At 38.7% G+C, this 27,571-nt stretch overlaps 1 protein-coding gene and 1 long non-coding RNA gene across 6 annotated transcripts in view; one reads left to right on the forward strand and one right to left on the reverse strand.

Moving 5' to 3' along the window:
- LOC309655771 (uncharacterized protein) overlaps positions 1-16,750 on the reverse strand; it is a 119,703-nt gene extending 102,953 nt beyond the window's left edge. The window contains exon 1 of one of the 5 annotated variants that reach the window (XR_014260974.1): positions 1-3,874. This exon is cut by the window's left edge and continues 21,070 nt beyond it. The gene's annotated coding sequence lies outside the window, so the exon portion shown is untranslated. The other 4 variants (XR_014260975.1, XM_082451473.1, XM_082451472.1 and 1 more) reach the window with 4 other exon arrangements.
- The window catches only part of LOC309655793, an 83,214-nt gene continuing 72,393 nt past the window's right edge, over positions 16,751-27,571 (forward strand). Inside the window, exon 1 of the long non-coding RNA XR_014260999.1 lies at positions 16,751-27,259. This is a non-coding gene — a long non-coding RNA (uncharacterized lncRNA). The remainder of the gene's footprint in view (positions 27,260-27,571) is intronic.

Genomic DNA, 27,571 nt, shown 5'->3' on the forward strand with positions numbered 1-27,571 from the left:
TCTAGGTGATATATATCACTTCTGACCTTTATTTGTTCAAATTTGAAGATTATTGCTTTTCATATTGCCTGTGAGCCCTTGAAAGCTAAAAATGAGATCCAGCTATCAAGATCTAGGCAAGCTATCTATTCAGAATCCTGAAAAAAGGCTCAAGCATTCAGATTCAACTGTAGCCATACATATTCTTTTATTTTATTCTTAAAATTATAGAAGAACGTACATGGACTTTGGAGAATGGTAAAAATTGCTGTGTGACCTTCATCAATTTAATTAGGCCCAGCTTTTTGTTCTGCAAAATGGATTTAGAAATACTTACTCCATAAGATGTTTGTAAAGTCTAACACAGTTCTCATTTGTAAACTTCCCCGAGTATTACCTGTCATATAAGAGACATTCAAATATTCACTCTCTTTATAAGCAAACTTGAAAAGTTAGTTGAATATCTTCTTGTATGTTACAAGGAGGACAACACAATTTGGAAAGAGAAATGTCAGGGGAATATCGTTTTTTCTGAAGTGTCCAAAGAAGGAGAGTTGCTTTGTTTGGTTTTGGTTTACTTTTGTTTGAGGTCCTGCTATATACACACAGTTGGCTAGCCTTTCATTATTTATTTTTCTCTGGACTAGAGCAGCAGAGGCTGACTCCCTATTATCCATTCCAACCCCAAAGTATTAGCCCAAGTAAATACTAATAATTCCATAACTTCTGTCAGTGAAAGGTTCAGGAGTAACCAAAGAGGTATGGGGCAAATTTAGAAGAGAGAACACTTGCTAAGAGATTGCCGCATGATACACTAATTTCTCTCCTACCTCTGGACTTGGTGATTTGGGAGCATAACTCTCAGAGCCATAACAGCTATTCTGTGGCTAACATGAGAATGAAACAAAATCCAGGGATGGCAGAGGGGTCTCCTTGAGGACATCATGGAGTTTCTGAAACAACCAACCCTGGAGTTCACCCTGCAACTGGACTTCTTATATATGAAGTGAAACACGTCCTTGTGTAAGTCAGTCTGTGTCACTTGGATTTAACAAATCAAAATACCTTACTAACTAAAAAGAGTAGCCTCCAGCTGATCCCCCTGCTTCTCCTCTTTCCCCTCACGGTTTATTCTCAACACGCTAGCCAAAGTGATCTTCTCATTCCCTGGCTTAAAATCATCTGGTGGCCTCCTTAGAATAAAATCCAAAATCAGTACCAAGACTTCTATAAGGTGTCTTCTATAAGCAACTCTGTAGGGACCTCCAGTAAGATGGACAACAGCATCCGGTGTGCCCTGACCCCTGTCCACTTCTCCAACCTCAGCTCCTGGCCACCTTACCCTCTTTACACTGCGGCCACAGTAGCCTTCTTTATATTCCTTGAACAGTCCTTTCTCACCTCAAGGCCTTCATTCTTATTGTTCCCGCTACGTAGAATGCTCTTTTCCCAGTTCTTAAGTCATTCTCTTCTCAGCTCAAAGTCACCTTCTAGAGAGGCCTCAATCATCCTATTAAAAAGAATAGCTTACATACTCAACTAAACCTAGCTCTCTACTTCATTATGCTACCTTATTTTCGTCACAGCATATGTCATTATTTGAAATCATATTATTCATTTATATGTCTTCCACACTAAAATGAACTCTCCATAAGAGCAGAGATCCTGTCTGCCATGTTTGCCCTTGTACCTCCAAGTCCCTGGTCAGTGCCTAGCATATAGTAGGCATTCAATAAATATCTGTTGAATAAATGAAAGGCAGAACTATTGTAGGGATAGCAGCAACTCAGCCTGAGATAAATGGACAATGCAGAAAGAGGAGTCAAAGGAGACAGGGGGAAAATATTCAAAAGAAGTCTAGATAGAGTAATTAAAATGTAAAAAGTACAGATAGAAACATGTAACACAAAAGAAATAGCTATAAATACCAATGGCTAGAAGCCCAGCTTTGAGAGAAGAAGTGGAGGTTGCTTTAATACAACAACAAATCTGAATACGCAGAGGAAGACATGGTACCCAGCTTCCAAGGGGAGGCTCCAAGGGCGAGGTAAGCCCCACCAGCCCAAGGAGTCAAAAGGACCTGAAATCTAAATTGGAAGACCCCACAAATGTAAATTTAATTGTAACTGATCAAAGACAAAAAGTCTGGAATTGCATAGTCCTTCCCTTTTTTCCAGGGGAAAAAATACAAAAGATTGGAAGGAAAGAGATAAGGAGCCTAATGAAATGTTGAGTTATCTTCTCCATTCACACAACAGTATAGTAAAAAATCAGTTTCCCAAAGCTTAGAAATTAGACAGTTATACAACCAAAACGAAAAGTGTTAGATATACCAGGAAGTAGTGAAAACATGCTTGAAGGGAGGAGCAAGATGCAAGAACTTTGTAACATAAATTAAAAATACAGAAAAGGTGTCAATGAAGAGGTAAACCCAAAAGCTTTAAAACACTGAGCGATTCCCATCCACATAAGTGGCTGGAAAGAGAGACAAAAAAAGCCTAATTTTCATGAACTTCAAGCAGTATGGAAAAACTAAAGTTGGTTTAAGAAAATGTACAATGGTCTCTCTGAACGGTTGGGCCCCAACCAGAGCTCATCACCTATGACTCTGTAGTTAGGTAAAAGTCAACCATTAAGTCAAGGACAGCAGTGTGATTATAAATAGATCAAGGAAAAAAATGTATTAAGAAGAGTAGTCTTCAAAAACAAACAAAAACCTTAGAAAAATGATGTTTACCTAGCAGACACAAGAAGAGAGGAAAATAATAAAGTCACCTGTGCTGACCAAAGGCACATTAACTCAGTCACTTGGAGTAGGGTTCTTGGTTATCCTGGTTATCCACAGGACTGGAGACTAAATTGTGAAAGGAGGATAAGGAAGGCACTGCCAAAGCTTGTGTAGTCTTAAAAATTCTCATGTCTTTCTACAATGTAAGACAGGAGGTTATTTTGCCTAAAATAATAGTAAAAGCTAACATTTTTGAATATCTACTGGCTGCCAGATACTATTCTAAGCATTTTATAGGTTGTGTCTCACCTGTCATCACAACATTACAAAGAAGGAAGAAGAGCAAGCAATAGAGAGATAGAGAGGGAAAGAAGGAAGAAGAGAGGAAGAAGATGGGAGAGATGATTCTGAAACAATTGGTAATAACAAAGATCAAACAACATTAAGTCAAACCAAAAGGCCGTTAACAGAAGATGAAGGTCTTCAGATCTCAAGAGGACCCTTCAGAAAGACAATAAAATAACAACAGGAATAATTGCATAAAATGCACTGGAAATCTCCAGCAGCTATAACAATGTCTAACATGCCAGAGAGGATGTAAAAACAAGCAAGTCTAACAATTTGATGGTATGCTGCATATACCTTGGGCATAGTTTAGACAAACAAGAGAAGTTATTCAGTCTACCAGAGAAGATGGGAATTCTTTCTGTCAAGGTAAATAAAATTTAAAAAAAGGAAAAGGTGGGGGAGGATGGAAGGAAGGAAGGAAGGGAGGAAGAGAGGGAGAGGGAGGGAGATGAAAGGAAGAAAGACTAACAAACTTATATTTACATTGTCTACTGGGACCTGGATATTCCACAGTACACAATTCTACTATGAAGGAAGTGCCAAAAATAAAGGTAAATCTAAACATACTGAAGCATGCTTTTCTCTACTAATAGAAATTTGTATGAAAATTAACAAGAAATATAGCCTATTTTATGCATGCATGCTTGTTCTGGAAGAAAGGATCACCATTTTTATCAGGATTTTGGTCTAATGAGGCAACTTTTTTTTTTTTAACATCTTTATTGGAGTATAATTGCTTTACAATGGTGTGTTAGTTTCTGCTGTATAACAAAAGGAACCAGCTATACATATACATATATCCCCATATCCCCGCCCTCTTGCGTCTCCCTCCCACCCTCCCTATCCCACCCCTCTAGGTGGTCACAAAGCACCGAGCTGATCTCCCTGTGCTATGCAGCAGCTTCCCACTAGCTATCTATTTTACATTTGGTAGTGTATATATGTCCATGCCACTCTCTTACTTCGTCCCAGCTTACCATTCCCCCTCCCCGTGCCCTCAAGCCCATTCTCTATGTCTGTGTCTTCATTCCTGTTCTGTCCCTAGGTTCTTCAGAACAATTTTTTTTTTTTTAGATTCCATATATATGTGTTAGCATACGGTATTTGTTTTTGTGAGTTACTTCACTCTGTATGACAGACTCTAGGTCCATCCACCTCACTACAAATGACTCAATTTCATTTCTTTTTATGGCTGAGTAATATTCCATTGTATATATGTGCCACATCTTCTTTATCCATTCATCTGTCGATGGACACTTAGGTTGCTTAATGAAGCAGCTCTTCATTGCAGAGTGGGAAGGCTGAAATACCAGGATATCCTCCTAATGGGGTACAGAAGAACAGTAAACAGAGTACCCTAAGCTTCCACACTGTGCTAAAAGGTGAGAAGAGCAGTCAGGGAGCAACTGGAGGATCACACCTCTGAGAACTTGGTAATGAGTTGAAAAGACAGATTTTAAGACCATGATGAAAGAAAATATTTAGAATAGCACAAAGAATATGAGAGGCACTCAGAAGGTTGTTGGAGAATGGCACAGTGATGCCTACCTCTCCATGCATAGGAGTGATCCACCTGAAACTAGAACTGGACTGAGGTCTGACACGGGTTAGTGAAGAAAGACCATCTCACATTCAAGATGTCTATTGTCTAGTACCATTTCTATTACGTGTGAACTTGGGTCACTTATATAGTCTCTAGATTCAGTTTTCTCATCTATATGAGGCAGGAATTACATTGATCAGAGGTATTGCTTCCAATTCAGAAAGTAATTCTAGGGACTTACGTGGTGGCGCAGTGGTTAGGAATCTGCCTGCCAATGCAGTGGACACGGGTTCGATTCCCTGGTCTGGGAAGATCCCACATGCTGTGGAGCAAGTAAGCCCGCGAGCCACAACTACTGAGCCTGTGTGCTGCAACTACTGAAGCCCGTGCGCCTAGAGCCCCTGCTTCACAACAAGAGAAGCCACAGCAGTGAGAAGCCCACACATTGCAACGAAGAGTAGTCCCCTTTCTCCACAACTAGAGAAAGCCCGCGCACAGCAACAAAGACCCAATGCAGCCAAAAATTAAAATTAAAATTAATAAAATTAATAAATTAACTAAATTAATTAAAACTAAAATTTTAATTATTTAATTTAAAAACTATCAAAAAATATGCACATGTCAGAAATGACAAAAATATCCCTTTTATTTTTTGTTATGATTATGGAATTTGAGGAAGCCTTTACATTTATAATATGATCTTTAAGAGGAAGGCTTATTTATAAGATAACTGGCATTTTCTTTGCATTATATGCTATGCTAGAATTTTACATACATTATCTTAATTTAATTTAATCTTGACATTGTTTGGAAAGTAGGTATTATCCCATTATCCACCCCCCACCTCCTTTTTTCTGGGTAAGAAACTGAGGCCAAGAAAGGCTAAGTGACTTTCTCCAGCTCATAAAGCCATTAAGTGGTAGAGCTGGGATATGAACAAGATCTGTGTCTCTGGCTTCAAAGTCCATGTTCTTTTTATCCCAGCACACAGTGTGTCCAAAAATAAGGAAGTGAAGGATGAAGGGGAGAGAAGAAGAAAATGCACTGCTCTGGGGAATAGTAAAAATCTGTGAGCTTCAGAACATAAACTGCTTCTTAGACAGAACAAACGTGGGAGTTCTGAGACTTACCCCCAAGCATTCTGAGTCCCAGGAAATACCAGTGCTTGTGCAATGCCAATTATATTAGGCTCTTTGAGGATAAACCAAGGATTGATATATATGTATATATATGTATGGGTCTGTGCATATATGTACACACACCGTGTTAGTCTGCTTAGCCTGCTATAACAAAATACCATAGACTGGGTGGCTTAAACAACAACATTTATTTTTCACAGTTCTGGAGCCTGGAAGTCAAAGATAAGGGTGCCAGAATGGTCGGGTTCTAGTGAGGACCTTCTCCCTGGGTTGCAGATAGCCCACCTTCTCTCTGTGTTCTCACCTGGTGGTGGGGGATGATGGAGAGAGAGAGGAGAAGGTGGGGGGAGGAGGAGAAGGAGAGAGGGGGGGAGAGAAGAGAAGAGAGAGAAGGGTCTAGTCTTTCAGTCTCTTCCTACAAGGACACTAATGCCATCATGAGAACGGGCTCCACCCTCATGAATTCATCTAAACCAAATTATCTCCCAAGGACTCTGCCTTCAAATATCATCACATTGGAGGTTAGGGCTTGAGCATATGAATTTTGGGGGGATTCAAATATTCAGTCAATAATACACACACACACACACATACACACACACACACTCACAAACACACCAGGTGATTCTAATGTTCAGCCAAGTTTGCAAACCATTGCTTTAGAACAGTTGCTTTGGGCTTCCTGGCGGCGCAGTGGTTGAGAATCTGCCTGCCAATGCAGGGGACATGGGTTCGAGCCCTGGTCCAGGAAGATCCCACATGTCATGGAGCAACTAAGCCCGTGCGCCACAACTACTGAAGCCTGTGCGCCTAGAGCCCGTGCTTCGCAACAAGAGAAGCCACCACAATGAGAAGCCCATGCACCGCAACAAAGAGTAGCCCCTGCTCACCGCAACTAGAGAAAGCCTGCATGCAGCAACGAAGACTCAACGCAGCCAAAAATTAAATAAATAAATAAATAAATAAATAAATAAATAAATAAATAAAAAGAACAGTTGCTTTCAAGCTTTATTGTAGTTCAAATCCACCTGGAGAGCTTGCTAATAAATGTATGGATGGGCACCACCCCTAGAGTTTCTAACTCTCCAGGTCTGGGATGGGGCTCCATAATGTGCATTTCTAACAAGTATCCAGGTGATGCTTATGCTGGGACCTCACTTTGAGAATTGTTTTAGAAGTTGCTGACTTCTGATGTGTACAAGCTAGTAGAAATTAATTGTAACTAATTTTAATTAACTCTTGATTTCAGGAATTCAGTCCACAGAAATTCTCTTATTCAATCACATGTATTTATTGAGTGCCAAGTAAAGGCTAGTCACTCTGTTAGGCTCAGGGGATATACTGGGGATAAACTTAAGAGAAACCCTGCTCTCGTGAGGCTTCTCTTCTCTTGGAATCCAAGACCGAGTGAGTCACTCCTTTTGTATTTCTATTGTGCTACGCACTTTTGTTTTATAAGTATTTGTTTGTCTGTATATCTCCCCACTTATGGTGGGATTTCCTTGAGGCACTGTATTATCTTCATTCATTCATCAGTTTACCAGACAGTGTGTTTGCAAGTAAGATCCAGAGGAAAAAACTACAATTCTTGTGCTCAGGAAATTCCTTGTGTAGCAGTGAAGACAACAAATAGACAATTGCAAGGTAGAGCAATAAATGTGAAAGAGTCTGTAGAAGATGGTATTGTTGCCATATATCCGCTCCCTGGCTGGTATACCCTTTCCTCAGCTGCTGCCAATGCTAAGCTAATGCCATAGACCTGCCACCTTTTTGGGAGAAAAGGTGAATGAAAACCACCTGCCCTGGAGATTACTGAGAAGTTACCACCTACCCACTTACTTCTTGGAGTAAGAATAGACTTCAGCCAGGGAAAGAAAACGGTGGAAGCAATGAAGTCAGAGGAATCTGTTCAAAAGATCCTGTTTGCTCTGGGATATGAGCCTGGATGGTGCACGGGATGAATGTTTTTCAGTGACACAGGAAGCCATTTGATGCTGTTCTGAGGCTCCAGGGATTTTAAGTAGGTGATTAGCATGACCAGATTTCCATTTTAAAATCATGACTGTGGCAGTGGCCTGAAGGAAAGATTGGAGGAGAATGAGAGTGGAGGTGATTTTGGAGACAGAGGGGTAGTGGTTAACTGTCCTGGCTCTGGAGCTGGATTTCCTGGGCTTGAATTCCTGATCTTCCTCTTACTAGCTGTTATACTTAGCCTAAAATATATAATTTCTCAGTGCCCTCACTTTCCTTGTCTGTACAATGGGTACAAAAGTGGAACTTACTCTTTAAGGTTGTGTGAGGAGACTTAAATTAATCAAATCATGTTACGCACTGGATCATAGAAAGTGCTCAATAAATGTTGGCTCTTATTACTATAGTACTTTATTAGCACTATTAGCACTATTATTAGTAGCTGTAGTAGCAGTAGTGGCACGAGGAGGGAGAGGAGAATAGCAGTAAAGTAGTAGTATGTTTAGATGAGAAATGATTGGAAGCTAAACCAAGGAAGCTAAACCAAGGAAGTAGCAGTGGGGTTGGAGGGGGGGAAGAATTTTGTATGATATTTAGGTTTTAAGTCTTCGTAACAGTTTGATTTAGAAGTGGGTGAGGAGATAGCTTGGATACCTGGCTAGATAAACAATGGTGCCATTTCCTGAGATGAGGATCATAGGAGGATGCTGATTCTAATGGAAAAGTTAGAGTCTGGTTTTGAAAGTATTGAGTCTGAGGTACAATTGCTCCATCCCCAAGGAGATTTCCATATGTAGCAGGAGAGGTTATATAGTTCTGACATCAAGGAGACAGAGACAGACTTAGCCTTGAGATAAATATCTGATAGTCAGGAGTATATTTATAACTCTAGTATCTTTGGGGCACCCACATTTTTAAAAAATTAATAATTGAGAAAATAGAAATAATGAGAGCCAAAAATAGCTTTAAAAAGATTTTAAGCAGAAGAGGAGAATGGAAGTCTCAGGACAACTCAGAAAATAACTGTAGAAAATGCAGCCTTGGGAAGAGAACACGGTACACCAGAAATCTCAGGTAGAACCAATAATGTCCACTATGTCTGTCAAACTACAAAAGTAGATTCACATTGTCTAGGCAATGTCTGCACTTCCCAGACCACAGAGGGAATGGAGAGTATAAAAGGAGGAATTTTTACCTTTAAAGTCACAGATGACATTCCACTACAAGGTGAGAGAAACATCACACTTGAAACCCATGTCCCCTTTGATAAATTTCCTTTGAACACTGGGGCCCAGGCTAAAGTAGTTCCACAGTGTGTAATGCTAGCTCTGTAAGAAAATCTGACTTATTTTAGATGTGTTTTTTAAAACCAAGAGCATACAGTTACCACAGAAGGCTACAGTGATCTAGAAATTAAATGTACGAATTAGAAAAAAATAAAAGGAAGGCATAAGGCTAATTGTTCTGGGATCAAAGCTTCCTGTTTCTTTTATTAGGTAAAAATAAAAACTACATAAGAGATTTAAATTGTATTTCACAAAGCTAAGTGTGCAAGGCATATAATATTACTTTATTCCTTTTAAATCAAACCAAATTAAATCTGACCCTAAGTTTCGATACCACAGAGATAGTGGTAAATTCATGCTGGGTTATTATTGGGACTCCATCCTTATTTACAGGTGTTATGCAAGGCCAACTAGGCTTTTCAGAGGTGTGGGCTTCACTGGTTACCACTGAAAAGTCTGTGATCCTTTAAAATTTAGGGGTGCAGTTGCTCTTTCCCATGCAACTCTCAGGGCCTAGGAATCTGAATTGCCAACCCAAAATTGCATACCTAGAGAAAACACACTTCCAGAATGAAGGGAGACATCAAGACATTTTAAAATGAAGGAAAACTAAGAGAATTTGTTGCCATCAAATCTACCCTAAATGAAAGACTAAAGGAAGTTTTCTAAGCAGAAATTGTTTGATGATTGAAACAAAATTATAACACTGTCTGATATGGCTCTAAGTATATGTAGAGGAAATATTTATTACAGTTATAAGTGGGGGAGGATAAAGATGTAAATCCAGGTAAGGTTTCTATATATCACTTAAACTAGTAGAACGACAATACCACGTAGACTGTGATAAGTTACATATATATACAATGTAATACCTAGAGCAACCATAAACAAATCTGAACAAAGAAACTAAAAAATGCTATAGATAAATTAAAATGGGTTTCTAAAAACGGTTACAGAAACCCACAAGAACACAAGAAAAAGGAAACAGAAATAAAAAACAGAGAACAAACAGAAAACTAACCAAAAAATGGCACATTTCCCATTTATCTATTTTTGTTGTTGCTGCTGCTTATGCTTTTGGTGTCATATCTATGAAACCATTGCCTAATCTAACTGCATGAAGACTTACTCCTATCTTTTCTTCTAAGAGTTTTATAGTTTAGGCTTTTACATTTAGATCTTTGATTCATTTTGCATTAATTTTTGTGTATAGTGTGATGTATTGATATATGTATATATGGTCCAACCCTTGGCACTCTTACTAAAAATCAATTGATCATAAATATAAGGGTTTATTTCAGGATTCTTGATTCTATTCCATTTGTCTATGCTTATAACAGTACCACATTGTCTTGATTAATGTATGTTTGTAATAGGTTTTGAAATTGGGAAATGTGAGTCCTCTAATTTTGTTTTTCTTTTCTTTTTGGCTGTGTTGGGTCTTTGTTGCTGCATGCAGACTTTCTCTAGTTGTGGTGAGCAGGGGCTACTGTTCATTGTGGTGCACAGGCTTCTCATTGCGGTGACTTCTCTTGTGGAGCACAGGCTCTAGGCATGTGGGCTGCAGTAGTTACAGCACGCAGGCTCAGTAGTTGCAGCACGTGGATGCTAGAGCACGCGGGCTTCAGTAGTTGTGCCGCATGGGCTTAGTTGCTTCACGGAATCTTCCCAGACCAGGGATCAAACCCGTGTTCCCTGCATTGGCAGGCGGATTCTTAACCACTGCGCCACCCGGGAAGTCCCTTTTTTTCTTTTTCAAGATTGTTTTGACTATTCTGCATGCCTTGCATTTCCATATGAATTTGAGGGTTAGCTTGTCCATTTCTGCCAAGAATTCAGTTGGTATTTTGATAGGGATTGCATTAAATTTGTAGATCGATTTGGGGAGTATTGCCACTGTAACAATAAATATTGTCCATGAAAACAAATGTCTTCCTGTTGATTAAGGTCTTTAATTTCTTTCAATGATGTTTTGTAGTTTTTAGAGTGTAAGCTTTGCACTTCCTTTGTTAAATTTATTCCTAAATATTTTATTTTTTTGATGCTATTTTAAATGGAATTATCTTCTTGACTTCATTTTTGATTTGGTCATTGCTACTGTATAGAAATACAAATAATATTCATATTTTGATATATCTTGCAACCTTGCTGAACTCATTGATTAGCTCTAATAGTTTTTTAGTGGATTCCTAGAGGATTTTCTATTTACAAGATTAAGTCATTGACAAATAGAAATAGCTTTATTTCTTCCTTTCCCATCTGGATCCTTTTATTTAGTTTTCTTATCTAATTGCCTTGGCTAGGACCTCGACTACAATGCTACAGAGAAGTGGAAAGTGCAGACACCCTCGTCTAGTTTCTAATTTCATTAACACTGTTAAATATGATGTTAGTTGTGGGTTTTATGTAGATGACCTTTTGTATATTTTTCACACCAAGGGGATCATATCAGGTTTGCTAATTTTTAGCCTGATTTTCCACCCAACATACCACAAACAGTTCTCTGTCATTAAATTGTCTTTTGTATACCACTGTAGTGGTTACATGCCATTTTATTGCATGTGGCCACCTTTTAAAATTATCTTGTCATTTATCCAAGATTAGTTATTCAAAAATTATTCTATAAACCCATATGGTTTCATACATCATTGTTTATTTGGGCCAAAATCTGAGAAATAACATATCTGGGTCAAAAGTTATGCACCTGTGATAGATTTTTCTAATTTAATTTAATATTTATTCTACTTGTTTTTTCTCTCCAACTGAATTGTCAGATTCTTTTAGAGAAGAGCCTACTATTGGGTATCTCCATAGCCTACCCAGGATACTCACAACAGGACCATTCACCTGAAGGTGATTAGGGAAAATATTTAAATGACTGGATATCTCTTTGCAATGAAGTATTCATTCTTAAACTTCCCTGATATATCTAAGATGATTGGATTATTTTCCTTCTATATGCCTTTAGTATATAAAACTACTATACACACACATTTTGATAACATTAAATTTTTTTGTATATTCTCTTTATCCAACTCTATTTTACATTTACTTCTAATTATCAAAGATATTTCAAGCCATCTTTTTTTTCCTTTCTAGTCCAGGCAGAGAAGGGCATATCAGGAACTTGGCCCTTAAGAATACATTGTTTAAATAGTGCAGGGTTGGTAAGCAAATGTAGTTGGTGAAAGTTTAGTTTCTTGTAAGTTTATAGGTGGATTGAATGAATATCTTTTGCTTGTCTAAACAATCATCACAGGTAGTAACAAAATCTTGCAACTAGATACACACAAATTGAGAGATTGGGTGTGTTTAGTAGACAGTTTTCAGAGGTAGGATACTATGAGGAACAAGCTGATTTAAAGAATGGGAGGGGAGGAACCATCTGAAAGAGTAGGAGAGAAAATTCATGAAAATCTATGCCTGGTGAATCAAACAGGAAAAGATAATGGTTATTAACTGTGAATAGCCTGAGATTAGAGTGTACAATATTATAAATTACTGTTTTGGGATTGCTGTGCTAAAGAACAAATGACATTTTGTTTAAAAAAAAGAGAGAAGCATCTTCAGATTGGGTTCTGTTTTACTTTAAAGTTATTTTCCAAGGAATACTGTAGAAGCCTTTTCAAAATGTGACATTTCGAATCCTGAGGGTTTGTGCCTATATACAATTTATCTCTTAGCACATATTAAAGAGAAAGATGCTCTTATAAAATTTTACTCACCTGTTAGTAAATTCCATGCCTTTTAAAGTTTAGAAATTCTAGAGTTTCTTATCAAGACATCTACTTCTGCATCTCTAGCTCCTTAGAAAGAAATGTAAACATGCAAAAGATTAGCGTGTTTACTTTCACTTATTGAGATGCAAAACGGCAACACTGTCCCGGACCTAGGCAGCACAAGGCCCCCCGTGCTTGGAGATTTTAGATTCCAAGTAGTGAAATAAAAATAGAATAGGGCTTCCCTGGTGGCACAGTGGTTAAGAATCCGCCTGCCAATGCAGGGGACACGGGTTTGATCCCTGGTCCGCAAAGATCCCACGTGCCGCGGAGCAACTAAGCCCGTGTGCCACAACTACTGAGCCTGCGCTCTAGAGCCCGCGAGCCACAACTACTGAGACTGCGTGCCACAACTACTGAAGCCCAAGCGCCTAGAGCCCGTGCTCTGCAGCAAGAGAAGCCACCACAATGAAAAGCCCACGCACAGCAAGGAAGAGTAGACCCTGCTCGCCGCAACCAAAGAAAGCCCGCGTGGAACAATGAAGACCCAACACAGCCAAAAATAAAATAAATTAAATAAATTAAAAAAAAAAAAAGACTAAAACAAGCTTATAATGATACAGTATAAAAATGTATTGTGCAGCCTTATATAACTAAACTGCTTAAGACCAAGACCAAACCAAAACATTGAGTACCTATGTAATATGTGGAGATACTTTAGAAGAACTATGAGGGTAGTGACTAGAAAAGTCAGGTAAGACGAGAATGTATCCTGTTGTGCAAAGAGCCAGATGTTCTGGATGAGATGGGGGTTTGAGAAGAAAGCATGAAGGGATCAGCTATGCTCTCCTGTGTCTCCCATCAAATCGTAAAGCAGGAAGGAGAATCATTCCCTCGGTTTAGGGGAAAGAAAGGAAGATTTCTAGGAGTTATTAGGATCTATAAACACTGTGTGGGGGAACACTGAAAACAAGACTAAAAGCTGTGCCTCAGCATGATCAGCATGACCCTCAGAAGAGTTCATCGGCATCCTCCAGGGGCACGGTGCTGCCTTTGGATCCTGGAGCAATCGACATATGAGGCTGGGAAGGGACATGGTAAGGCTGATGAACTAGAAGGGGATCCAGGGTGCTGAGAAACATGCTATCAAAGCAATCAACTACTGGTGTGTAGCTTCCGCTGTGACCTCAATTTCTGGATTCCAAGAGTCTTACTCTTTATTCCCATGGCTACTACTCTAGTAGGATTATTACCTACGAATACCTGGGCCACTAGAGTAGACCCCTGTTTGACATCCCTTACAAGGCCTGCCCTCTTTTTGCTTAACTATTCTTTATACTGATGATCAATCTTTTCAAAACCCCACTTCCTGCGTGTGTGATCCTGCCTACTTGAAGTTCCTGCTTCAGGTTCATACTTAACCATTTTCGAGTGCTTCCATTAACTGTTATGAACCTTATTTCACACAGTTCTTTTCGCAAATCATAAGCCTTTGTCTCACTTAAGTCAGAATTTTTATTTTTGCTTCTGTGCTTTTGCTCAGCTGTTTCCTCAGCTCCACTTTCCTTGGTTTAGTTCTACTTATCCTTCAAGGCCTGGTCTAAATCATATTTTTAATTTAAAACCTTAGGCGACATACTTCAGCTTATGACTGTTTCTTCATTTTCTCTTTGCCAAGATATAAGCCTATTAACTAGGATGCTGGGAAAGAAATGACCTCATTTAACATTCTGTTGAATCCAGTAGTTTCATATATTTCCATTCTGCTTTCCAAACCATATAGTAAACATTTTGACAATGGGAGCCATTCTGAGAATCCTATAGTACCTCAGGCAATGCTGGGCACCGAGCAGTTAGCACAGCCTCTGACTGTGACTGAGGAAGAAACCATATTAAAAAAGAAAAATGTCACAGTGATGCAAGGTATAGGGAAGTGATCAAGCCTTGAATGATACTAATCAGAGATAGTTTCAAGAAGGTAATATGATTTTGCAAAGGTTTTATTTTTTCTTTCTTCAAAGACACAGCATGAGAGATAGAAAAATAAATTCCAAATTTCACACGGTCTGCTGTGTTGTTTGGTGCAAACATCCTTGGGAAAATTGGAATCTGGAATATTTGCTGGATCCTCCAGCCATGGCATGTCAACCCGGAGTGTGCTTTATTTTCTTTTATTCCTCAGAATCCCTATGATTATTAATAGTGGAGATTATCCTAGGGCCAAAGATGTGTGGTCCTTTTGACCAGAGACTAGTTTCCATAAAGAAATTAGCTAACTAATTATCATCTCTCTGTCTCCAGTCCATTTCTGCCACCCATAGCAATGTAAGGACTCCATTAAAAAACATTACTATTTTATTAGAAATGCTCAATTAATTTAGTATTCTTTTTAATTTCCCAGTAGATTTTGAAGAGATTATGGTACCATCTGTGTATGCCCAGAAGTGGTAATTAAAATAGCAGGAGAGCCAGCCTCAGCTTTGGTGCCTTCTTCTTTTTTAAAAGTGACCTGAATAGAGTCATTGCCTTTACTGATTATAGTTCTTTCTCTTCTTTCACATTGGTAACAAGGGAGACAATACTTCTCAATACTCTTTTGGTAAAAATGAATGTTTACTGAGGTAAAGAGTTCAGGTAGACTACTTAATGGGCTTATTCAGTAATCAGAGTTCACGTAAAAGTTGAGCCAGTTCATTCTTAACTGGTTTTTATATACTGAATATCCTTTAGCAGTCTGTGAAGCTTATAAACCAACTTCTGTGCCAGGTATAAAACTATTGTTTCTTAGCTCCAAGCCCATTCTTCTAAACTCTACTTTGTGATGGTGAAGCTAAGACTTTCCAAACCACATTTCAGCATGGCACTTGGCTCCCTGCTAGGCTATACCAAAGGAGGCCACTAGAGGGATATGGCAAGGCGGGGGCAGGGAGAAGGATTTTTTTCCTTCCTGTTGTATGTGGGCTTCCTGTTTATTTCCTATGACTGTGCCATACTTCTTCACCTTTGCATCAGCATTATCTTCCCATAACAACAGCTGAATTCATTTTGCAGATTTTCCAGTGCTGGCAGAGTTGGGTTATGGCACCACCTCAGAGATAGCAGCACCAGCTAGCACCTTCTCAGAAGTCTGAATTTCATCTCCACTGGGTCTTTCCTCTAGATCCAGGATTTAAAAAATTCCAGCCTCTCCCATTTGTTCTGCTAGGCGAAGGTGTGTGGCTGCCTCCTGCTACTGATACTTCCATGATCCCTTAATGCAGTGGCAGGCAAACGTGTGTTTGTGTTATCTATGGCTGCTTTATAAGAGTCAAGTACTTGCAATGGAGACCATATGACTGAAAATGTTTACTGTCTGGCTCTTTGTACAACAAGTTTACTGAACCCTGCCACAGTGTTCTAGTCTTGCCTTTTTAGTTAAGTTTACAATAAAATTTTAAAATTTTTTATATTAAATTCTCTCTGTTCATATAACTGATGTGGTTTCTGTATCCTGCTTGGACACTGACTGATACAAATACTGGTTCCACACGTGGTCCCGGGAAATGGACACTCCCAGTGGGGGTTTGAGGATTGCTTTGGTCATGGTTTTGTACTGGAATACAGTGCTGACATTAGGTACTAGTAATCCGTGGTGTGCAGTCACATCTCATTTAATCAAATTGTCACCAGTGTTGATTGTGGTGAAATACCTACTACAGCATGTGCCTAAGAAGCTGACCATTATGATGGTAATGACGACTACGAGGACTTGTGCAGGGTAGATTTCCTGACTGTTCTGAAGTTCTTACAGAAAGAAAACAACAAACCCAGAGACTCAGGGAGCTTTATTGTAGCCCTAAAATAATATTGTTTATAGCCACTGGGCTATCATTGCTGAGAATCAAATACAAAATTTAATTGGGCATAAGGCACAATTACAACAAAAGTTAAATTCATAGCTTTCACCAGTCTCTCATGTACAAGTACTGAGTCTGACCTGGGAAGAAATGCACCCCTATTAGTCTGGTGAAATCTATGAACCCTTTCTCAGACTATTGCTTTTAGATGCATAAAATAAAATATAGAGAATCAAAAAGGAAGCCAATTATATTGAAATACAGCAGTCAAAATGTTTAAAAAAAAAACCCATGTTCTTTAAAATAAATGCTTTAAAAACAATATCTAGCAGTAGTCATTAAGTGCCACAATTTTGAACACTTTTTTGATACATCTGCATCATCTTGTAAAGTAATATGAAATACCTATGATTTCTATTGTTACCAAAGTCATGGGTGATGGTAACACTACTGTGGGGGTTTTTTTTGCTCATATTTATTATTGAAGAAAATGCTAAATTTCAGTTAGAGGCTGATGAAAATAAAGATGTATTTTTTTCTTCTCCAAATTCATTAATCTTCTGGATTACATCTACGTACCTCAAATTAAGAATCCCTGTTTTAGTGGTATAGGTACCCTTGAGAAATTAGTGGTGTATATATATGAGAAGTTTTGAAATAATTATTCAGTATTAATTAGATGAGGGCCAAGGCTGTGGGGTTCATTTAGTCTCCTTTTAACTCTTTCTACTTACAACCCATCCTCATATCATTCTTCATTTCTTACCTCAGGAATCTCTTCCTCTAGGAGACTGGGTGAGGTACATCTTCTCTGTGCATCTATATAGTGCCCAGGACTTATGCTATCAAAGCACTTACAATACTATAGTATTCAGGTACTTTGCTGTACTGTGTTTTCCCCATCAGGGATTATGATACTATTCTGCCTGTTTGCCTTTATGTATTCTCCCCACTCAACTATAAGCTTTCTGATATTAGAGACCATGTCTGACTTGTTCTTGGTATATCTCTAATACAGGGCCCATCACCTAGTAGATGCTCAAACTACATTTGTGAATAAACGAGTGAATGAATGGATGAGTTCCAAGGTGTGAATAGTTTTCTTCTCGTATTCATGGCCAAAGCTCTCGACTAGGTATTTTGTATAAGTGTTGCCATGAGTGCGGACAGAAGAGAGAACATGAGTGAACGTGTTGGTAAATCTGCCCACCACTGGAAATGCAACTCAGTGTTCAACCCTACTGCCAGTGATGCTATAGACATGCCACCTCTGGGGTGGACACTGTTCCCTTTTTTTCCATTGCAAAGAGAATTATGATTTGTTTTGCAGCACCAGTATGACATGTGCATCAGGGGAGACTGGATTTCCCCTTAGCTGTGGGGGTAGCAGATGAGCCTTGATTAAGCAAATCCAGTCTTAGTAGTTCCCTTTGACACTGTTTGGTTTAGGCGTGGGCATGTGATGCAATTATGGGCAAGGAAATGTTATGGCAAGCCTGCTGCGGGGTGTCCAGAAAAGGATAAAAGGATATGCATGAAAGGCAACATTCCTGTTTCTCTCCCTTTGGATGTGGTTATGTGAGGGGGTGATGCTGGAGCTCATGCAAACAAAGTGTGACAGTGAGGGGAGCAGCTGGCATACTGAGCGTGGCAGTGTGGAAAAATGGAAAGTGGATCACTGTTGATGTTGAGATGCTGTATGAATCAACTGCTGTACTTGATATACAACAGGAGTGTTTATTGTTTAATTAAGCCATTTTTTGATTGGCTTTTTTGTTATTTGCATTCCAAAGTGTCATAACCTTCTTAAGTGAAGGACAGCTTTACTAATGGTCATACACAGATGTGATAGGGATTCCAGTCTGCTTGAGATCTTAATGCTTGAGAGTAACAGAAATCTGCCATTGTATGCAGGAATTCTTTTAGAGCTAATTAAAAAGTGGATAGGGTGCCAGCCATTTCTGAAACTCATCAAATGAGAACATTTAAAGCGGCTGATAAGAATTTGTAGGTGAACTAACCCCAAACACCCTTTTGAAACACAAGTGTGCTATGGCGAGGCATTCTTGTGCAGCATGTTATGTGTTACCGTGTTATGAAACTGGCTTTGACATTTGGATGTCTACCACTTGGTGAGTGGTTAGTTATGAAATGCTATTGGTTCAACAGATTATACTTCTGGAATAAAGCCTGGACTTCTGGGATCTTTTTAGTGGCTGGTTTATTTGTATTTCCAAGGCCATTTTCCCAGTAAGCCAACACAATCAAATTACATGCAGCTTTGAAGACATTCTATCTTACAGTTGGACATTTTAATTAGGACTTTAAAGAGATAATAATCACTGCCCACAACTTCCCTAATGTTACCTAGAAATGGGCCAGTTAATTAGGATCCCAGAAAAACCACTGCATACATTTCTTTTTAATTGTTTTTCCAAAACTTCCATCACCACATCTCTTGGCTTCAACTCAGACCAAATCAAATAAACAGCAGGGAAGGGTTCAATCTCTTTGGCCTTCCGAAAACTCTAAGGGTGCAAATAAGGAAGTCAGTCTGTGTCCATCATCTAAAAATGTATGTTTCAGCCTGCCTAAGATATTTTTCTTTCATTTCAAGATTGCTTTTGAAAGGAAAACCATGCCAGTGCATTTCATTAGGTCATTCTCTATGAAAGCCATTAGAATCTGGTTCACCTGATCTCTTTGATCCTTGTACCTATACTCCATTTTTCTTTATCTCTTCTAGGGTAACATTATTAATGGGTGGTCCCACTAAGGATTTTTTTTTAATGCTCTCTGACTGCATTAAATTTCTTCTAAGTGGATTTTACAAGGTGGAGGGAAAAATGAGTCTGTTATTGAGAAACAAAGGGGCCCAGGGTGTGATAGCAATTCAAGAAATGAATTCTGCACCGTTGGGAGGATTATGTGTAACAGGATGCTCACTGCCTCACCAAGCCTTGCTCCTCCCTATCCCTTGGGTCAATACACAAGAATGGGAATGTGGTAAACGTCTGAGTTGTTTGTGTAACGCTCTGATGTGTTTTGACACATTCAGGCGGGAGACGTGGTTGCTGCTTCCCAGAAGGGGTTTAAGGAGTGTAGCAATAAGCCACTCTGTCATTCTGCCAGTCAAGTACCTTTACCCTCACTTTTGAACCTGATTACATGTGCCTCAGTCTCCAGCTGGATGATCAGTTGCAACATTTATCTCCTTCCCAAGATCTACCGGTTATAAAGTTCATTTTGTTAAATTGATGGGCTGCAAGCAGTTAATTTGAAGGATATCCTCCCTCCACTTACAACTTCATTGATGACTACTTTTTCAACATTCTGCTGAATGTACTCACTTCACTCTTGTTCATCGTGAGAGGCAGTGAGTCCAATGAAACTCAATCTTTAGGACCCCTCACACAAACCCCTTCCAAGTCTCTGGCAAGAGCTCTTACAGTGTGTTCACATGATCACATGTGCTTGTAAACTTTGAAAATATAAGATAATCTAACAACAACTAGTTATAACCACTGTGTGCTTTCACAAACAATTTTGTATTCACAATTTTGTGTTTTTTTTAAAAATAAGGACCCCCGAATTACATAAACTTTAGGCCTAACAAACCTGGATCTGTCCCTGCTCATTATATAAGTACTTTTTAAATTGGTTTATAACATTATGTAAGTTTCATGTGTACAATACTTTATTTTTACTTCTATATGCACCTCAGTATGCTCACCACCACCAAAAGTTTAGTTTCCACCCATCATCATACTGTTGACCCCCTTTACCCATTTTGCCTTCTCCCCACTCCTTTCCCCTCTGGTAGCCACTACTCTGTTCTCTGTATCTATGCATTTGTTTTGGTTCTTGTTTGTTTTGTTTGTTTGCTTTTTAATTTATTTAATATTTCACATATTAAAAATATATATAAACTCATATAGTTTTTGTGTTACTCTATTTGACTTATTTCACTTAGCATAATACCCTTCAAAATAGTATATAAAGAACTCACACAACTCAACAACAATGAAAACAACAAAACAACCCAATTAACAAATGGGCAGAGGAGCTGAATAGACATTTTTTCCAAAGAAGACCTACAGATGGCCAACAGACACATGGAAAGATGTTTAACAGCACTAATTATTAGGGAAACACAGATCAAAACCACAATGAGATATCCCCTCATATCCGTTAGAATGGCTATTATAAGCACTTTTTTTTAAGGTTGTATGTCCTAGATTAGAAGCCTGTGATGTGTCCAGATAATCACAAGGTGGCTTTTCAAGGTAGCTCTCTAAAAGGAATGTCCTTGAAGTAGACAAAGTTTGTTTGGCAAGTCTTAGTTTCCCTGTCACCATGATTCCCTGAGATTTCTCCAAATTTGAGACACTTCTCTGATCTAGGGAGTTTAAATCAGATAAGATATGTGTGATACTTAGGACAGTGAATGGGCACCGTTAAGTCCTCAGTGAAGGCTAGCTATAATAATTATTGTTATATTAATGTCCTCAAAATTGTGCAGCCTTGTGTATACCTTTTTTCTACCACTCTTCTCTGAAGAGACCAATTCTATTACTATCACCATGATAAATGCCCCATTCCCCAGATATATCACTTGATTTTTTCTCTGCTATTAAAAATGTTTCTCTCATAGATAAACAACAAGGTCCTACTGTATGGACCAGGGAACTATATTCAGTATCTTTTAATAACCTATAATGGAAAAGAATCTGAAAAAGTATGTATATGTATATATATATATACTAAAAAGAGTATAAATATATATATATAAAACTGAAGCACTTTGCTGTACACCAGAAACTAAAACAACATTGTAAATCAACTGTACTTCAATAAAAAATATTTCTCTCATAATTTTCAGCTATCTTGAAGTGTAATATAGTAAAATTCTGTATGATAGACCACCAAAAGTGATAATGGCTTCATACAGTGACTCAAGGTGGCATAGTGGAAGAACATAGGGGCTAAATATTGGCTTCAGTACTTACTAGCTAGGTGACCACTCTACCTTCACTTCCTTCATCTGGGAAAAGATTTCATTTTACAGGGATGTTTTGGGGAATAAGTATGTAAAACACTTGCCACAGTGTCTAGAATGGACTAGGCACTCAATGAATGGGCATCATTATTGTAATCAGGCCACCCTTGATGACTCAGTGTCTGAACCCAAAAGAAGGCACCTTTAATGGAGAAATTAGATGATTTTCTGTAGGTTGGAGAAATATTCAGAGGCATGTTGGTTTGTCTAGTGTTTCTTAAATCTGATGTAGTTAAAATTTCTATACCTATGAACAGCTCTATGTTTCCTAAGATATAGCATGGAGAAAAATAAGAAGATAATATTCTGACATACTTAGGAATGCTGATAAGCTAACTCATAAGCTCACTTTATAGGGTTTCATAGCACTTAGATTAGAATTCTAAATCTAACTAATGGACTTTAAGACCTACTAGAATTTCATTAAAAAAGTTATCAGAATGAAATCTGAATTTATTTGCCTAATTGATCTAACCTTATACTGGACTTTTGCACAAATATAAGTAATAATTGGTAATTGTTAAGGATTAGTGAGAAATAACCTGTTGGCAAATATATTTCTCAAATCTCATTTGAACTTCATTCCAATTGTATTCACAATCAGGGATTTGAATTTGAATTATTGATTTCTATCTTACCTGGAAATTTTAAGAAAAATATCTATAGTATTTCCTTAATTTGCTTGAATAAGCTATTTGTTAATGTTTTGTTTTTATGCTAAATATATAGATTGTCTCAACCTCTTTGTTTAATGGGGCCAAAATTCATAAAATATTCTTCTGCACTTGAAGATGTCTTTAGTTTTTTTAAAAATAAATTTATTTATTTATTTTTGGCTGTGTTGGGTCTTCGTTGTTGCGCGCGGGCTTTCTCTAGTTGCGGCAGGCAGGGGCTACCCTTTCTTGCAGTGTGCAGACTTCTCATTGCGTTGGCTTCTCTTGTTGCGGAGCAAAGGCTCTAATCGCATGGGCTTCAGTAGTTGTGGCATGCGGGCTCAGTAGTTGTGGTGCACGGGCTTAGTTGCTCCGTGGCATGTGAGATCTTACCAGACCAGAGCTCAAACCCATGTCCGTTGCATTGGCAGGTGGATTCTTAACCACTGGCCACCAGGGAAGTCTGATGTCTTTAGTTTTAAGTGTGCTAGACCAAGTTGGGCATATTTGCACTGATACACATAAACAAAATGGATGATGTGCTACATAAGAGTGTATACATCCTCTTTAAAAATAAATATGTATCAAATATAAAACATATAAGATTCTAGACTATGAACTTCTTAAAGGCAGTGTCTAGCAGAATGCCTACAACATAAGTAGATGTGCAATATTTATTTGTTAAATGACTAAATGAATGAATTTACCTGAATTAAATGGAGTAGTTTGAACTTGGTAGGGAAGGTTCATGAAATATCCTGAAGAATGCGAATCTTTGAGCTTCTTAGAGGAGAATCAGAGATTTGGGGGCTCAGAAAGGAATTTAGTGACAACATAGGCCAACAGCCTCATTTTATACAAGGGAGATAGAATCATTTATATAAACTAGTAATGGAACCAGGAGACGGTATGGAGGGCAAAGTGAGGTGTACATGAAAACATTCCTGTATATTGTATCTCCAAGTAAATCAGTAAATAATACTCAGAACTTACGGAATGGTATCAATATTAAGAAAATGAGTGCTCCAGGTCACGGAAGCAACCTAAATGCCCATCGACAGACAAATGGATAAAGAAGATGTGGTACGTATATACAATGGAAAAATGGTATAGATGATCTTATTTGCAAAGCAGAAATAGAGACACAGATGTAGAGAACAAATGTATGGATACCAAGGGGGAAAGGGGTGGGGTGGGAGGAACTGGGAGACTGGGATTGACATATATACACTAAATAATAGGTATAAAATAGATAACTAATGAGAACCTGCTGTATAGCACAGGGAACTCCACTTTGCTGCACAGTAGAAACTAACACAACATTGTAAAACAACTGTACCCCAATTAAAAAAAAAAGAAAATGAGTGCTATGTCAATGCAAGACTTGGTTTCTTCTCAGATTATTTGTTTACTTCTGGTTATTAATTTCTTTCAGACTAATTCCCAAGGACTGTCCAGATAATTTTGTTATAGGGAAACTTATTGTATTGTGTATTATCTGAAAAAATAAATAATACTCATGATTGAGGAGTTTGGGATGTCTGTCTTTCAAAGGTTTCTATTGTAATGAGATTCAACATATACCATGTATATGGTAAAAGTGCAAATTTAGAGGAAAGTGAAGGAAAGTAAGTTTTATATAATTGACAAAATCTGAAGCACAACAATCCATGTGGCTCCAATTACTTTCAAACCCCATTTAGTTGATTATGGAAAGAAGAGGGAACAAAACAAAAGAGGACCGTGCCTCTGAGGTTGAGAAATACCCCACCACTGGAATTTGAGTTCCTAGACGCTGTGTGTGTGTGTGTGTGAGAGAGAGAGAGAGAGAGAGAGAGAGGGAGCGAGAGAGAGAGTCTTGATTCATTAGATACCTGAATCCTCCTTTCTTTGAGGTTTTTGGCTTTCTCAATCACATGAAAGCTACTTGCCTAGGGGAGTCTAAGAAAAATCTCATAGTAAAGCTGGCTATGAATCAGTTCAAATAACTGGTCAGCTTTTTAAGTCCCAAAGGATATTTAGCCAGGTCAAACTTATGAATTCCTTTGAGCAACTCTCTGGACTGATCCCATCAGTAGCTGTCATGAGATCTGTAGTATCCAAACTGTAATTTCCTTTCCATCTTAGCTTTGAAGACCACTAGTGAACAAGCTAAACTAGAGCTTTGGCTGACGATCCACAGAGTCGGTACGGCACCCCAGACTACAGTTGCATTGTCTTAAAACAAGAGATGAACAATTAGCATCTTCTTGGCGCTGAGTAAAAGACCGTAGGGCAAGTTAAAAATTCAGGTACATCAAAAACATCATACGAGCCTTGCCAGCATGAGACCAGTAAGTACTAAAGAAGCCTTATATCTACAGGTGGAAAATATTAAATTACCATTCTTGTACTTTTCTTTCTTGTGCCCTCAAAAGTTTTGGCAGAGATATGACTATAGGCTGCTGCCCTTGCTGTACAAAAAAAGAGAGAGAGAGAGAGAGATGAATTTAGGAGAAAAATCAGGACCTGGACTCAAAGAGCTGGGACTGGCTAAGCAAATGTTAGTTTTTCAGTGAAACAACTTCTACAAGCTGGAATTAAATTGATTTGATGGCTCTGAAGCTAACACCTTTGGGTGATCATTTTAAAGGATCTTTTGAAATGTGTATTTGTGGTAGAGATATGAGGTTCACAATAGTGTTTGAAAAAAAATTTAGGCATATCAAAAAAGAAATTTCATTAGATTATTTCCAGCCTTTTTAAAATTAATCTTGCCTCACCTTCCATTATAGGGGAACACTGAATAAAGTGTTTCTCAAGCATCCAACTTTAAGTGCTAGTTAAGACTTTTGCCAAAACATCCATCTATTTTCCTAGCCTGGGGGAACTAAACTAGCAAATGGATGTCACTTTTAAGCACACAAGTGTCTTTTTTGGTGTATGCTAAATGAAGGAGTTTAAAAGAAAAAGAAACTTCCATTCACATAAAACTCTTTCTTGCTAATATCCCAGAGCTAAGAGTTGCTTGTAAGTTTGGGGGAGGTGAGGAGGGTGGAGAAATATCTCTGGCATTCAGCTTTAGGTTGGACAAGCCACATTAACTCTACAATTTTATTATAACATATTTTTTCTTTCCTGGATTTACAATCCCTTCAACATTTGCTTTGACCAGTGACCTCCGCTAGGGAATTCCCCAGGTGTGTATAATAATTTGGAAGACTACACAGTTAAGAAGTCTTCTGTGTTTCTTATCTGTATGTCATTTGCTTGTACTGGCCTACCCATGTTATGATCAGAGGAGATTGTATTTTTCCAACCTCAAAGCATGTGTTTTATTAATTCCTTTTCAAATTCTTCTCACTCACTGAACGTTTCAGAAGGAAAATGCTCAGATTCAGGTGAAGGGAGTCATACCAAATACTTGCCAGACCACAAAAACTTCAGCTGCCTGGGCTTAAGGCTGATTTCAGTCACTAAGGAATCTGGGGATGAAAACACTGTTTGTAGTGATCTTGCAGAAATTCTGCAAATGTCACAAGGACAGGGATCAGGTCTGTCACCCATTCAGCTGAAGAGCCATTTAACTACCTGTCTACTTTAATGACTTTTTCATCTCTTTATCATGACTGTTTACATTGTTAGGCCCCCTAATAATTTACAGGCTCCAGGATTAGAGTTCTTTTCCTAGAGACATTAAAGTTCTGCCCTGATAATGGGCTTAGGGGAAAATGGTTTGCTCTGTTTTGTTTTTCTCTTAAATGTGCTTTGGTCTTCATGCTCTAACTCAGTGGTTCTCAAAGGTGAGTATGCATCAGAATCACTGGGTTATTAGACTGTGGGTTGTTGGCTGGCATCCCCTCCTCCCCTGCCTGCCTCAAACACACACACACACGCACACACGCACACACGCACACACGCACACACACACACACACACACAGTTTCTGACTCAGTAGGTCTAGGGAGGGGCCTGCTAATTTGTGTTTCCAAATAGTTCCCAGGTGTTGCTGTTGCTGGTGGTCCCAGGACCACATTTTGAGAACCATTGCTCTAACCAGCCATCAATTCCCATTCCCAGAACATTCCGTTTTTTTGTTGTTCACAGGCAGTATATTTCTCTTCTCTTTTTTCTCTTTTGACACCATTTTCAAATCTGATGCTGAATATGCCAAACACACTTAAGCCTTACCATCTAACATAATAACATTCAAAATAGTTTTCCTTTCACATTATTCACCTGGGCATCGTAGTGATGCAACTAGTTACCTAAGGATGGTTTGACATCTTCACCTATCACAACCACACTTTGGAATTATGCAAACTCAGACAAGGATGAATCAAGGGTCATAGTAGAATTCTGTGCTGGGCTACAAGCTTATTTCTGTTCCATGATGGAGTTCCTTGCCCCACTGGTATTGTTTGCTCCTTAACCCAGCCCCCATCTATCCTATATCCCTGAATACTTATCTTGGAAAACAGAAGTTTATGTTTTCATACAGTGATGGAGTTATTGTTTTAAAGGTATTTTCAAATCAGTTATGCCTAGGTTGTTTGGGAGATCTCAAAGTAGGTCATCCAAGTTGGTCATCACCAAGAGGCAAGAGGTGTAAATACAACCCATGCTAAGTGTAATATAAATGCCAAGGAAGCAGTTTATCTTGTTAAATTCCACCAAGGGCAAGTGACACAGTGGCTGCAGACCTGTCCACAGTGGCCTGGGGGGACATGCCGGCACTTTGAGGATCCTGACTCTATCCCCACCCGTGGGAAAGCCTTGCATGTGATCAAAGCTACAATTGTAATGGGACTTGACAAAGTAATTGAGAGAGGCAGCCGCTGTTGCGATGTTCAGGACGAGTTCAATGGATTTTCTTCCCTGTCTTCAGCAGCATTCGGCAGCTTCTTTGGTGACCAGCTACGTCGTTTGGCAGCAGCCTCAAGTGCTCACAACTGCACAGAGCAAGGAGCATGCTGAACAGGGATGTTCCAGTTTAAAAAGACAGCGCTTCAAACAAAGGTAGGCTTTTATCTCGGGTAAGATCCTTTCAACTCCACAAAATCTCATGCCTGACCACATGCCGTTCACCACTGCCACACTCACAGTGCTGGGCATATGTCTTCACTCCCTTATTCTTGAATCCTGGGGGTGGGGTGGGGGGCTGGGGGGACTGGATGTCAGCATTTTGTCCTGAGTTTTCTATTTATTTAACTCTCTCCATGTCCTATTTGCCACTTTGCTTCTCTTTACCACTTTTCAGCACCTATCCCCTCCTTCGCTTTGGGCCCATGTTTTATTAAGATGATTATTTTTGGCGGATGGTTTGGTTCT

The sequence above is a fragment of the Balaenoptera physalus genome (assembly GCF_965194825.1).
Source record: "Balaenoptera physalus genome assembly, chromosome: 2".
NCBI classification, from domain to species: domain Eukaryota; kingdom Metazoa; phylum Chordata; class Mammalia; order Artiodactyla; family Balaenopteridae; genus Balaenoptera; species Balaenoptera physalus.